Below are 12,241 nucleotides of genomic sequence, written 5' to 3'. Positions count from 1 at the left end.
ATAAAATATGTATGCAAAATACCTGGTGTATTGTAGCAGCCAAAAAAAAAACCCTCTTAATAATATTAGGACTGGCTTTTCTTTTGATGTTTTCAGGAAAGCTTATTAAAAAAATTATCTTTCTTCTATAGTTTATATTGTTCATATTGGGTCCAAACATTCTGAGAATCATAGTTCTAAAATAGTAGTTAATTGGTTTGCTGGTTCAGATTTCAATGGGCACATTTATTTATTTTTAATGCACATTCCACAGCCTCACTTCCAGGAATTCTTATAATAAAGATGAAACCCAGAATCATTGTTATTTAAAAATATTTCCCAGGTTATTCTGATGTGCTTCCATTTTAAATCTACTAGTTCTGACACCTATTCTCTTATTTTATTTTAAAGTCATACTGGTAAGCCATGTGTTTCTTATCAGACTCAACAGAATGAATTCTAATAGCCTCACTGACTATGCACATCTAACAAGTAGATGTATCCAACTTTCCATGAGAAGTCAGCTATCACTGCTTTCTTTAATACCACTTGTCCAAAATCTGCCATCTTAACTTAAGCCACAAATTTAATAAGCATGTATTACATCAATTTTGTTATTGTATGTCTTGGTGTGTGATATGGAAAATGGACAGAGTTCTGTATTGAAGAGGAAAGGCAATATGAGTCTATGTGAAAATATTCCAAAGATTTTTATAAATGAAGTGTGAATGTGAAAGGAAAAACTGGAAAAAAAGGGGAGGGGGACACATTCTACTGATTAGCCTTGGTTTAAAGGCTTAGTATTGTTAAAGGCGTGATTCCTATTATTAGTAAAAAATTTAAAACTTAAGTATGTTTACAGTTGAAGATGTTTCATATTATTTTCAAAGATAGTAATCATCACTCCTTGAGGGTGTCTCTAGAGTCTGATGTTAGAACAAAAAGAATATAAGTGACAACTGATATACTGTTTCACTTGTCTTTGGCATGCTTCTCTATAAAGTCAGCTATAGGTATATATGACCTGTTATCACATGGCACCCATGTGGCAAACTATCTCCAAGCACCACAGACTGTTTAACAAATAATCAAAATTAAAATGTTATGCTACTTCTGAGAAGCCCTTAGATATTTACCTTTAATATTTTTCCTCCTTCCTTCGTTTTAAACAAATGGTATGCATTGTTAATTTCTTTTTTTAGACAAATATCCGAATCTTTAAATCAGATAAATAGATAGACATTCAAACTTTGTTTCTAGTTCTAGCACAATAATTTTCATTATGTCAACACTATTCCATCTTTATCTTGATTTTTCCTCATAGTCATTATATAATGATGGCATCTGTTAAAAGATATCAGTGTTATTTCCAACTCAAGTAGGTATTTTATCTTTGACCTCTTCTCTTATAACCTAGATGAAGTTCTTCCCTCTGACATAATGAAGTAAAATGAAAGAAAATTAAATTAATTTAATAAAATAAAAATGAATTATATAACTGATTAATATAAAAACACTTTACTTAACGACTAACCTATGAAAGACATGATAAAAGTTGTAAAATGGACAAGTTACAGTACCTGTTATGAAGAAAATGAAAGCTTAATAAGATCATGAACCATTCACAAATAATTATAATACTGGGTGGAATGCATTTTGCAGTATAAGTACAAACAGAGCAATAAGAAAACACTGAAAACAAAAAATGTGATTCTAGAAGAAAAGGTTGGAAAGAGGGATAATGAGCAGCTTAATATTAAAGGTGACTGAAAAGTTCAACCTCAAGAGAAGGGAGAGGCTAGAGATGAAACCTTAGGTCAGATGAGGTCAGATTTAAATCAATTATATTGACTCTTCTTTAGTTCACAGGGCATTCCTTTCTTTTAAAAGAAAAAGTCTATTTAAAAAAAATAAATTTCATTTTTCAATTACAGTTTACATTTAATGCTATTTTTATTTATGTTAGGCTTATAGCATAGTGGTTAGACTCTACAAAGTGTTCCCCCAATATTTCCAGCACCTACCTGGCACCATCCATAGTTATTACAATAATATTGACTGTATTCACTATGTTGTACTTTATATGCCCTTGACTATTCTCTACCAATTTTTACTTCTTGATCCCTTCACCATTTTTTAAGATAGTGATTTTCAACTGGTGTGTCACAAGAATTTTTAAAACATGCCATATCTGATTAGTCAGGGACACCAGCCTCTTTCTCCTTAAACTGTCAAATAAAATAATGACAATAGCCAACACAATAGCTTTCTAGTGTGAATGAATCAAACTTATACTTTTTTTGTCAGATTGGCAAAAAATATATTTTTGGTGTGACATGGAAGTTTAGTAATGACTTTATGTGCCATGGAATTTTTTAAAAAGTTGAAAATCACTGCCTTAAAATGTTTCAACACTGAAGAAACATAATTAGCACTTTGTCTTCAACATGGAACAGTACTTTGGCTGTGATATTTACAGGTCTGCACTGATAAGATTAAGAAGCAGAGAGAAACTTCTTTATAAAGTTACTACTAGAGTTCAGGAAAGAAATTATACGCACTTGGATTTGTATACTGGAAGTAGGGGCATGGAAGGAGAAAAAAAATTGAAAAAATTGAGGAGACTCAGTTGTGTTCCAGATAGAGTGAAGTAAGACATGATGTCTTCAGATTGTCCAGGACTGGGTCAATGGCTGGGTTTCTGCCTGAGACGTTCATGAATAAAAAGGAGGGCTTAGTTTGAATTGTACTTGAAGGAAAGGAAGCTGATTTAGATTTTAATTGTGTTGTATCACTAAAGTGTCTAAGACACCTTTACGGGCATGTTTAATAAGCATTGAAACATAATGGTAGGAACATGGGGAAAGGATTAGTACTACAAAGTACAATTATTAATAATAAAATAGTGGTAACAATGGAGAATAATTTAAGTATTCTGAAGTCCAGAAGTAAAATGAGTTAATGATACAGTGGTGATAAGGTAGCAACTTCTGCCTTTCCTGAAAGGAAATGCCTTTAATATTACTCTGCCCAAACTCAAGCTCATGTAGTCTATGTATTTAAAAATAAAATGATTCCTGGAGTGGCTGGGAATGGCTGCTGATATGAAAGAAAGTAAGTGGGTCAAGAAATTAACATTGACATTCCCATAATCAATTAAAGGTTTCATAATGTAACTGCAGCCACCTCTTTAAGACATTAACAATACCTAATTTAATGAAACCAACCAGACACATGAATTGTGATGCAGATAATTTCTTTTGTCATATTTTACATTCTACCCAGTCATATTGCAAAAAAAAATCCCTTGTTTTACAATGCAAGACTCCTTAACATGCTCATTTTACTATTTTGCCAAATGAAATACATTAAAATTGAATACTCATTTCAGGTATTTTATTTCTCAGTCTAATGAAAAAAGCTTTAGTATATGAAAATATGCTATTGTACAGCAATTACAATTCTTTAGAAGAGGTTTTATGTTTTAAATATGCATTAAATAAATACTTTTGGTGTGTTTTTGATTTTTAGATATTTTCTTTCATACAATTGTAGTATCTTAATTATAATGTTAAAATTAATTTTAAAATAATAATATTAATATAAAACTTAATAATTATAATGTTTAAGAAAATAGTAATGAATACAGTGTTCTCGCTATTGTACCCGCTCTTCAGAGTCAGGATGGACTCCCACTCAAAATTTGATTCTGATGTCAAGATTTATGGTGCCCCCACCCCGACCCAGACACACACTCCACCCCACCCCCAAGGTTTTGAAAAGGTTTATTACTAATACGTTGAGGATTTCTGCATTGAGTAGTGTAGACTTCCCAAGCTGCTCTAAAAAAAAATGGTTTGTAGGAGAGAAAGTAGAAAAAGAAGGCTGACTATAGATTTTTATGAAATGTAACGCAGGTAAAGATTTCTGTGCGACTAAAGTTTTTCCATTGGTAACAAAGGAGCCAGAACCCAGTCTTGCACATCTGCTTTCTCAGATGTAAGACACAGAAGGACGAGAAAAGAATTAAGCTTAAAGGGATATCGCCAAACACACAGACGCACGCACAGTGGAATCATAGCCTTTATTACACCCACTCTGCAGAAAGATAAGAATTCTAAAATTGATTCTAGAATTGCAATGTTTGTATAACAAAAGACATAGAATTCTAAAACCGAAACTGTAAGCTGATATTATGGATTTCTTTAGAAAATGTTACTCATTGTAAATGTTTTTATTTTAATGCAATTGTTCTAATAATTGATTCTTCTCAAAAAAGAGAGTGGTGAATTACATATTGCTAAATAATAAAGCATTCTATATCTCTCTCTATATATATAAATCATGTATCTAGACCTAAATTAAGATTATACATATAATATATGTACATATAGAATTCCTCTCCTTTTAATTTACTTTTACAACATTTTAACATTTATTACCATTCCTTTGAACGTTCTGCATTCTTTCCAATCTGAATTCTGTATAGTTACACACATACACACACACACACAATTCTCAATATCAATGGCGATTTACTTTAAAGGTTAAATGTGATTGTGCACTGAGTTCTGGAAATCTCTCGAATCTGCAGGAGGAGTACATAACTAAAACTCAAAGGCATATACAACTTATAGTGGATAGGAACTTAGCTCTTGCTTCCAGGTAGCAGGGAGGTTTCTCATGTCTCCAAATGTTGTGGAATTGCTTAGAGACTAGTACCAGGCATATAGACCTGTATTTTAGATCTTTGGTTGGAATTCCCACATTAAATAAAGTGTGGCAAAGATAGAATATGTCTACAAAAATCAATTTGTTTACTAGTAATTGGGTACATTCCCCCTTGTGTTATTGAAATTGTGTGTTTGAATAAAAGCTTTTCCCCTGTATCTCAGGCTTTCTTTGATGACTTAGTGCCAGGAAAGTGACAGTAATGCCATCAATTTATTGTGACTAAAGCATGAGGAAGGCACTCAAATGCAGCTTGATACAGACATCTTTTTATAAAATGCTTTAGTATATTTTATTACAGAATTATAAATCCTACACCCATTAAAATTGATGATGTGACAATAACACACTAGATGCAATACTGTTGACCATAATTTTAAAAGGTAATGTTTTAAAGCTTAATCAAATTAGCAATTACCTCTTTTTTGACATTTTGTACTTAGAAATTGATCAAGAGGCAATGCTAATAAAATATATGAATTAATCAAATGCGTATAACAGACATGAATTTCATGGATTTTAAATTGCTTCTAAATCTTTTGAATTATTGGAATATTTTTTCCTCACTGTGTAAAGGACATCAGTTATGTCTATCAATTAAGATGCTTACTTTATTATCCATAATCCTGGTTTTATTAAGAATTATGTATTTAGAGTGATGCTACCAATGCTGTTACCTCTCTAATTATGAAGTGATCAGAACCTGTCACTATTTCAGAGGGATAGTGGATCCATTTCCCTTTGACAATTAAGGGCACAGAAATTCTCTAACTGTACAGTGCTCATAACAAGAGTATTTGACTCTAATGAAAGGATACTTTACTTCCCATATTTCATGGAAAATGGAAACAGGGCAGAGTAGGCACTTATTTACCAGTGTGAGTCCAAAGATTCTGAAAATTTCCATTTACTGAAAATATGCTCTCCCTTTTAGCCTGAAAAGCACAGCTTCAGAATATAAAATTTTCTACATACACAACAAACCTAAAGATTAATTCAGTATTATAATTATCCATGTATACATGAACCTAAGAACATTTACTTCTAAAATAAATAATTAGTGCATATTAATATACTTATAGTTTAATATGTATTCAAAATTACATCTTAAATAAGTGATCATATATTAGAAATTGTCAGTCACAACCCTAACTGTTCTTTTCTCACAGATATCATTCAGAAAGTCATTTATAGTAATCTACATTTTGCAACTACCCAGTTGCTTCAAAATTATTTCTGTAATATATTTAAAAATAATATATTTCTCCATCATCTTTATATAGAGTTCTGTAATTTCTTGGACTGCTTCAAAAGTAGGTTGAAAATTGAAATAATTATATTAAATGTGTTATGGTTAATTCATTGACAGAATATATGCACGTATACAGGCACACATAAAGGTTATATATGGAGAATGATAAATTTACTACTACCTGCAATGCAGCAAAAACCAACCCCCCAAATTCCCCTTAAAATATTGTTATTTAAATTGTACTACTTTGTTTGAGCATCCTTGTATAAGTGGCTTAAAAAATAAAATAATTTATATTAGTATAAGGCATTGCCTACAAGAGAGGTAAAATTTTTCCATTACTGAAATTAGAAGAGTGAAGGTAAGAGAAAAACTACTTGTTCGTTATTGGTTCAAGAGGTAATATTGGTCCTGTGACTTCAATTCCCATGAAATTTCTGGGTAGAGGATTATGAATTTAAGATCTAACTTAGTTCAGAATGGCTGGAAGAAAGTGTTAAAACTGGAGAAGTAAATACTGGTGAGACCATGGAGAGTCTTTGGAATACAAAGATTTTGAAACTGCATCATTTACAACTCACATGATGAGTGGCTGGCATAGAAAATGTAGTCGCTAGGTGGTTTGGTTGCAGCAGAAAGCAATGGATAGTTTTAAAAGTGGAGTAACAATCATGGTTCCTATATAAAAAACTGAATAATAAACAGAAGGCAAATATTTATGTGGAGAGGACATTATCCATATATGAATGAGACTTGATGATGGCCATTTCTAAGTTACAGTAGTTAAGAATTTCACTGATGCAATTCATATGTTTTTGTAATCTTTCTTTACATAATGTAGCAATCTTCTATAGCATTTTCCAGTTTCTCTATTTTCCTTCTCTACTAAAGAAGTGTCCTCCTGTGGCTGTGCTGCACTCAGATGCTCTATCTCCCAAGACCATACACTTAATCTTCACTAAAGGGCTGAATAGGCTACATCATTTCTCGGTTTATCTGAGATATCCAAGTAAGTACTAGCCAATTAGGTATATCCAGAAACATTAGCATAAAAATTAGAGGTCTTTGTAACATCAGGTGACATCTAGAAGACTCACAAAGATTAACAGGGTGTCTTAAAATGCAGGTAGGGTACCATAACATGGCATCAAGATATAGAAGAATATTGAAGATCAAAGGAGGTATAGAATATGTGGTCCAGGAACCAAGGAGTGAAAACAAGAGTATTTTCAATTGCCATTAGTTTCAGTGACCCACAGGGGTATTTTGTGCTTCCAATCTTTTAAAGGGATAGAGAATATTATCCCAAAATAGGGGTTATTCTTGCCAGGAGACACAGTAAGGTCCTAATAAATTACTTAATACAGCCATCACCTAGTCATTTTCAATGCCTGGTTTCCAGAGACCAGCAAGAGAGACACAAAACTCTGAGTTTGGCAGGTAAATTTTATCCTGATTAACCAAAAAAAGGTGCCCCCCTCCCCCATTGGAGCAGAGAAGAATATTGGTGAATTCCTAGCAGATAGCTCTTGGCATTATCTTGCCAAATTCGCATGGAAAGATTTTCGCCACCAGGACATCAGATCCCAAAGCAACAAACATTTTAGTCAGTGCCAGATGAACAGAACCACAGAAATAAAATTGAGGGTGAGGAAAACTTAGAATGGAGATTTGATGAAAAGAAAACGGGTCCGAGTTGTGATCCTGACGCCAATGGCAGTGTACCCAACTAAACTCCTTCGAAGTTTCACATGGGAACCATGGAAGAACTACTTGACAAACACAGATGGAGAAGTAGCTCTATTGCATGCAAGAGGTGAACTATGGAAACCATGAATGTATGTCCCTCAGATGTTCACTTAAAAGGAATACTTCTTTCTCCTGCTGCACCTATGAAATCTGCCATTAATAAATAGGTCATGGTTACACTATTTTAAGGATGCTCCCAGTTAATGACTGAATGAGGGTACTAGAGCTGGTTAATTCATGCACATCATAGGACTTCTAAACTTTTCAGGGTCTTTGCTAAGACTTATTTTTTTTTAAATTGCTACACTACAGTTTAAAGAAACTAATTCTTCTTTCATACCCGTCTCCATTTATAGGTATCAGACTTATATCATTCCTACTCTTGAACAATTATTTCTCTTAACAAATCTCTTATAATTCCTATTCTGTCTCAGCATCTGCTTCTTGAAGGACATAAACTGCCCTACAGAGGTATTGGAAAATTTGTTTAAAAACTCAGGTAGATAAAAAGAATCATGGACTTATTTTTAGACTATAATATTTGTTGAATATATCTATTAGAATTCAGCTAACCCAATTATTCCATGACTTTGAAATAATAGTGTTAATGTATCAACAACTTGTTTATTAAAGAAAATAAAATATGTGACATATTGCATGATTTTTTTTCAAAATAGTTTTCTCTTTCTATTCTTTGGTATAGAATGATGAGGAAATATATTTATACTTAATGAAGATATAGAAAGGTGTTCTGGAAATATATTAGACTGTACAGGACATTTGTCATTGTGAGTTTACAGCAGTATTATTTTGGCATTTTTAGATACTTTAGAATTTGAGTTGAGTATCTATAAATAATGTACCTTGTAGAGGTTTCAGTTCATATTATGAGAAAAAATATGAAGAGAATACTGTTTTTCTCTGACACAACTTAACTAGCTAAAAAGAAGAAAATGATGTCTTCAAAGGGATGGTTAATTGGATTTCGCCAAGCTTGAAAAGGTAATTTATATTAAACATAGAGTTCCCTTTCCTTGTCATCACAGTCACTCTTCATGCTTATATAAACATGATATAAAATTTATTCTTCTTTCAAAATGTCAGTCTTATACATAGAACAAGCACATTTGAACAATATGAAAATAGCCATTAGGGAAATGCAAATCAAAATCACAATGAACCTCCACTTCACACCCAGTAGGGTGTATATAATTTTTTTTAAGACAAAATGTTGTGGAGAAAATGTAGAGGAATTGGAATGTTCATATGTTGTTGATGAAATTGTAAAGGGATGCAACTGTTTTGGAAAATTATTTGGCAATTCCTTAAAATGTTAAACATAGAGTACACTCATAGAAAATAGGAAAATATATGTCAACATAAAAACTTTTAAACAAATACTGCTTATAGCAGTGTTATTCATAAAATGTAGAAGTGGAAACCCCTCCTTCCCCTTCACAAAAATCCATCCATGATAGATAAACAAAATATAACAAACTCATAAATGTTATATTAGTTGGCAATAAAAAGAATAGAGAAGTACTAATGTATAGTAAAACAGGTGAAATATGAAAACATCATGCTAAATGATATGTCATTCACTAAAGAACACGTTATATGATTCAATTTACCTAAAATATCAAAAATGGGAAATTTTACAAACTGAACTAAGAAGGAAAATAGAGACAGACTCACAGACAGAGAGCAGGCTGACAGCTGTGGTGGGGGTTAGGGAGTGGAAAGATGGAGCAAGACGGAGAAAGGACTCATGGACGTGGACAACAGGGTGGTGGTGGTTGGGGGGAGGAAAATGGGGTGTAAAGGGAGATAAATGGTAATGGAAAAATGCAATAAAAATACAATAAAAAATACTTAGAGATATATGGGTTTGAACCTTGAATCCAGTGTGAGCAAGTTATTTTTAAAAAAGGCAAATCTGCATATAGAAGGAATATTATTTAATAGTCACTTAAAACGAGGAGTATTCTGGGAGGTGGAGAGATGGGGGGTAGTGATAAAGAATTACTACTGACCAGTACTGGGTTTCTTTTGGGGTGATGAAAGTCTCCCAGAATTGGAATGTGGTGAAGCTATTTATATAAAAAGAAATTGAAATGTACATTTTAAATGGGTAAATTCTATAGTATGTAATTATATATAAATAAACTTTAAAAGCGCCTGTTAGAAAGATATAATTTTAATTCACATCTTTATATCCATATGCAAAATATGGTCCATTGATTTCTCTTTGAAAAGTTTTCAACAGAAATTTTTTTATAAATAATTGGGCACATTTAAAAAAAATTGTTTTTATAGTTCATTTATAATAGTTTAAAAACTTCAGATTTGTCTCTCAGTATTTTTGGCTCAATATGGTTTTATTCTTTTGTTTAACTTTCTAATTTAGATTTAAAAGGCTGGAGAATATTTATTTTTATTATGAAGCATGAAACTAAAATTTTCTTATTGCAAATGCATGCTTCTTACCCCTCCTCGTAAAAAAGAAAGAACTTTTTATTATACTGCTGGACTTGTATTGCTCAATCCCTTAAAATTTATCATTATCACAATAATTGTTTTATATTTATAAAGTCCATTACAGTCTATCAATGATTGATAACTATTATAACCAATAAATTATTAATGTAAGCACTAATCCTAAATCTTGACTAAGTGCATTCTGGGCAGTAGTCATAGTCAAACTTTTCAATTAATATTGTTTAGAAGAAGTTAATTCACACACACTTAAGCTATACACAGAAATTTTGAGTAATTGTGATCAGAGTTATTGGTAGCCCCTTCATAAACTAAAGCCATTCCAATATGAGAAGCCTCATGGATTTTTTTTAAAGCTTAAGAAAGAATAAGAAAGAAGATGTGTTGAATTCTCCAACCACACTTGTATTTGAGCATTTCTAGCTTATTTTGCTTTATGTATTTTGAGTCTCTGTTGTTTTCTGTCTTCATAGTGAAATGATCAATTTATCGGTATACATTGTCCCTTTTGGCGACGTCTCACTTTATTTGTTCTGAAGTTTATTTCTTTGGACAGTAGTATAAACACATTTGCATTTGTTTGCTTAATGTTTGTATGGCATTTTTTTTCCCATTCTTTTGCTTTGAATCTACTTTTGCTACTGAATTTGAAATGAGTCTCTTACATATGGTCACATTTTTTTCTTCACTCTGCCAATGTCTCTTTTATTGAATATTTAGACTGTTTATATTAAAGGTGATTATTAATGTTATCTTTTAAACCTGTCATTTTGTTTGTTTTGTTTGTGTCCTCTGATGTTTTTTCCTTTTTTCCTCTTTTTTTGTCTTCCAAGTTACTTAATTAACACTTTTTATGTTGTTAAATATATCTGTATATTTTCTTTACTGGATTCTCTGGGTATAAAAATATACATATCTGATTTATTACAGTATGTTGATAGCAATACTTTGGCTAAACTGTGAAAGCTTCACTTCTATTTAGGTCCCTCTAGTGCCTCATTTAAATATCATTGTCCTGAGTATCCCCTAGGGTTATAATTGTGTTCCAATCATTAAATATCATTTCTAAAAGTCATGATAAAAAGGCTACTGATTGTGTCTACACAAATTTTTGCTCATTTTGTTGTTGCTTCTCCTTCTTGATGCTGCAAAATTATTTTATCAATCCCTTCTTGTTTCAATAACTTCCTTTAGCCAATATTTAAGGTTTTCTGCTTAACAAATCCATTTAGTTTTCCTTCTTCTGATGATATTTTTTAATCCTGAAGTATATTTTTGATAGTTATAAATGCACAGTTGACGGTTCTATTTACTTAACACTTGAACATTTTGTAAAGCTTTCTTCTTGCCTTTGTGGTCTCAGATGAGAAATCTGCTATCATCAAAATTAGTATTCCTTTGTAAGTACTACACCACTTCTCTCTCAGTGCATTCTGGTTTCTTTGACCTTTATTTTTAAGAACATAATATATTTCTTGATATTTTGGGGGGTTTACTGTTTGGGATATATCCTGCTTTTGAATCTGTAAATGTATATTTCACTAAATCTGTGAAATGTTAAACCATTAATCTGTAAATACTTTTCTAGACTCATTCTTTTTCTCCAATATTTCTGGGTCTTCAATGATATAAAAGCTGAATCTTTTGTTATTTTCCCATAGGTCCTCAAGTCTCTGTTCTTTTTCTTTCTTTCTTTTTCAGTCTAGGTCTCTGTTGTTCAGACTGAATAAATTTTATTGATCTCAAGTTCTCTGCTTTTATATCTGTCATCTGCACTCTACTATTAAGCTCATTAGCAAATTATTTATTTTTAATTTTTAAAAATATAAAATTTAGTTCAAATTTTCATTTAATTTTTAGTTCTATAATTTTATTTATAAATTTTATGTATTTGTGGATACTTCTATGTTTTTATTTGTTTCAAGAAAATTGACTATTGAAGCACTTTCATGGAAAGTGATTTAAAATTCTTGTCAGATAAATCAAACACCTGAATCATTTAAGTGATTATGTCTGTTAATTGTCCATCTTAAT

This window comes from Furipterus horrens, unplaced genomic scaffold (genome assembly GCF_987537825.1).
Source record: "Furipterus horrens unplaced genomic scaffold, mFurHor1.1.pri manual_scaffold_7, whole genome shotgun sequence".
Lineage (NCBI taxonomy): Eukaryota > Metazoa > Chordata > Mammalia > Chiroptera > Furipteridae > Furipterus > Furipterus horrens.
The sequence above is the reverse complement of the archived record's forward strand: the minus strand, read 5'-3'. Positions refer to the sequence as shown.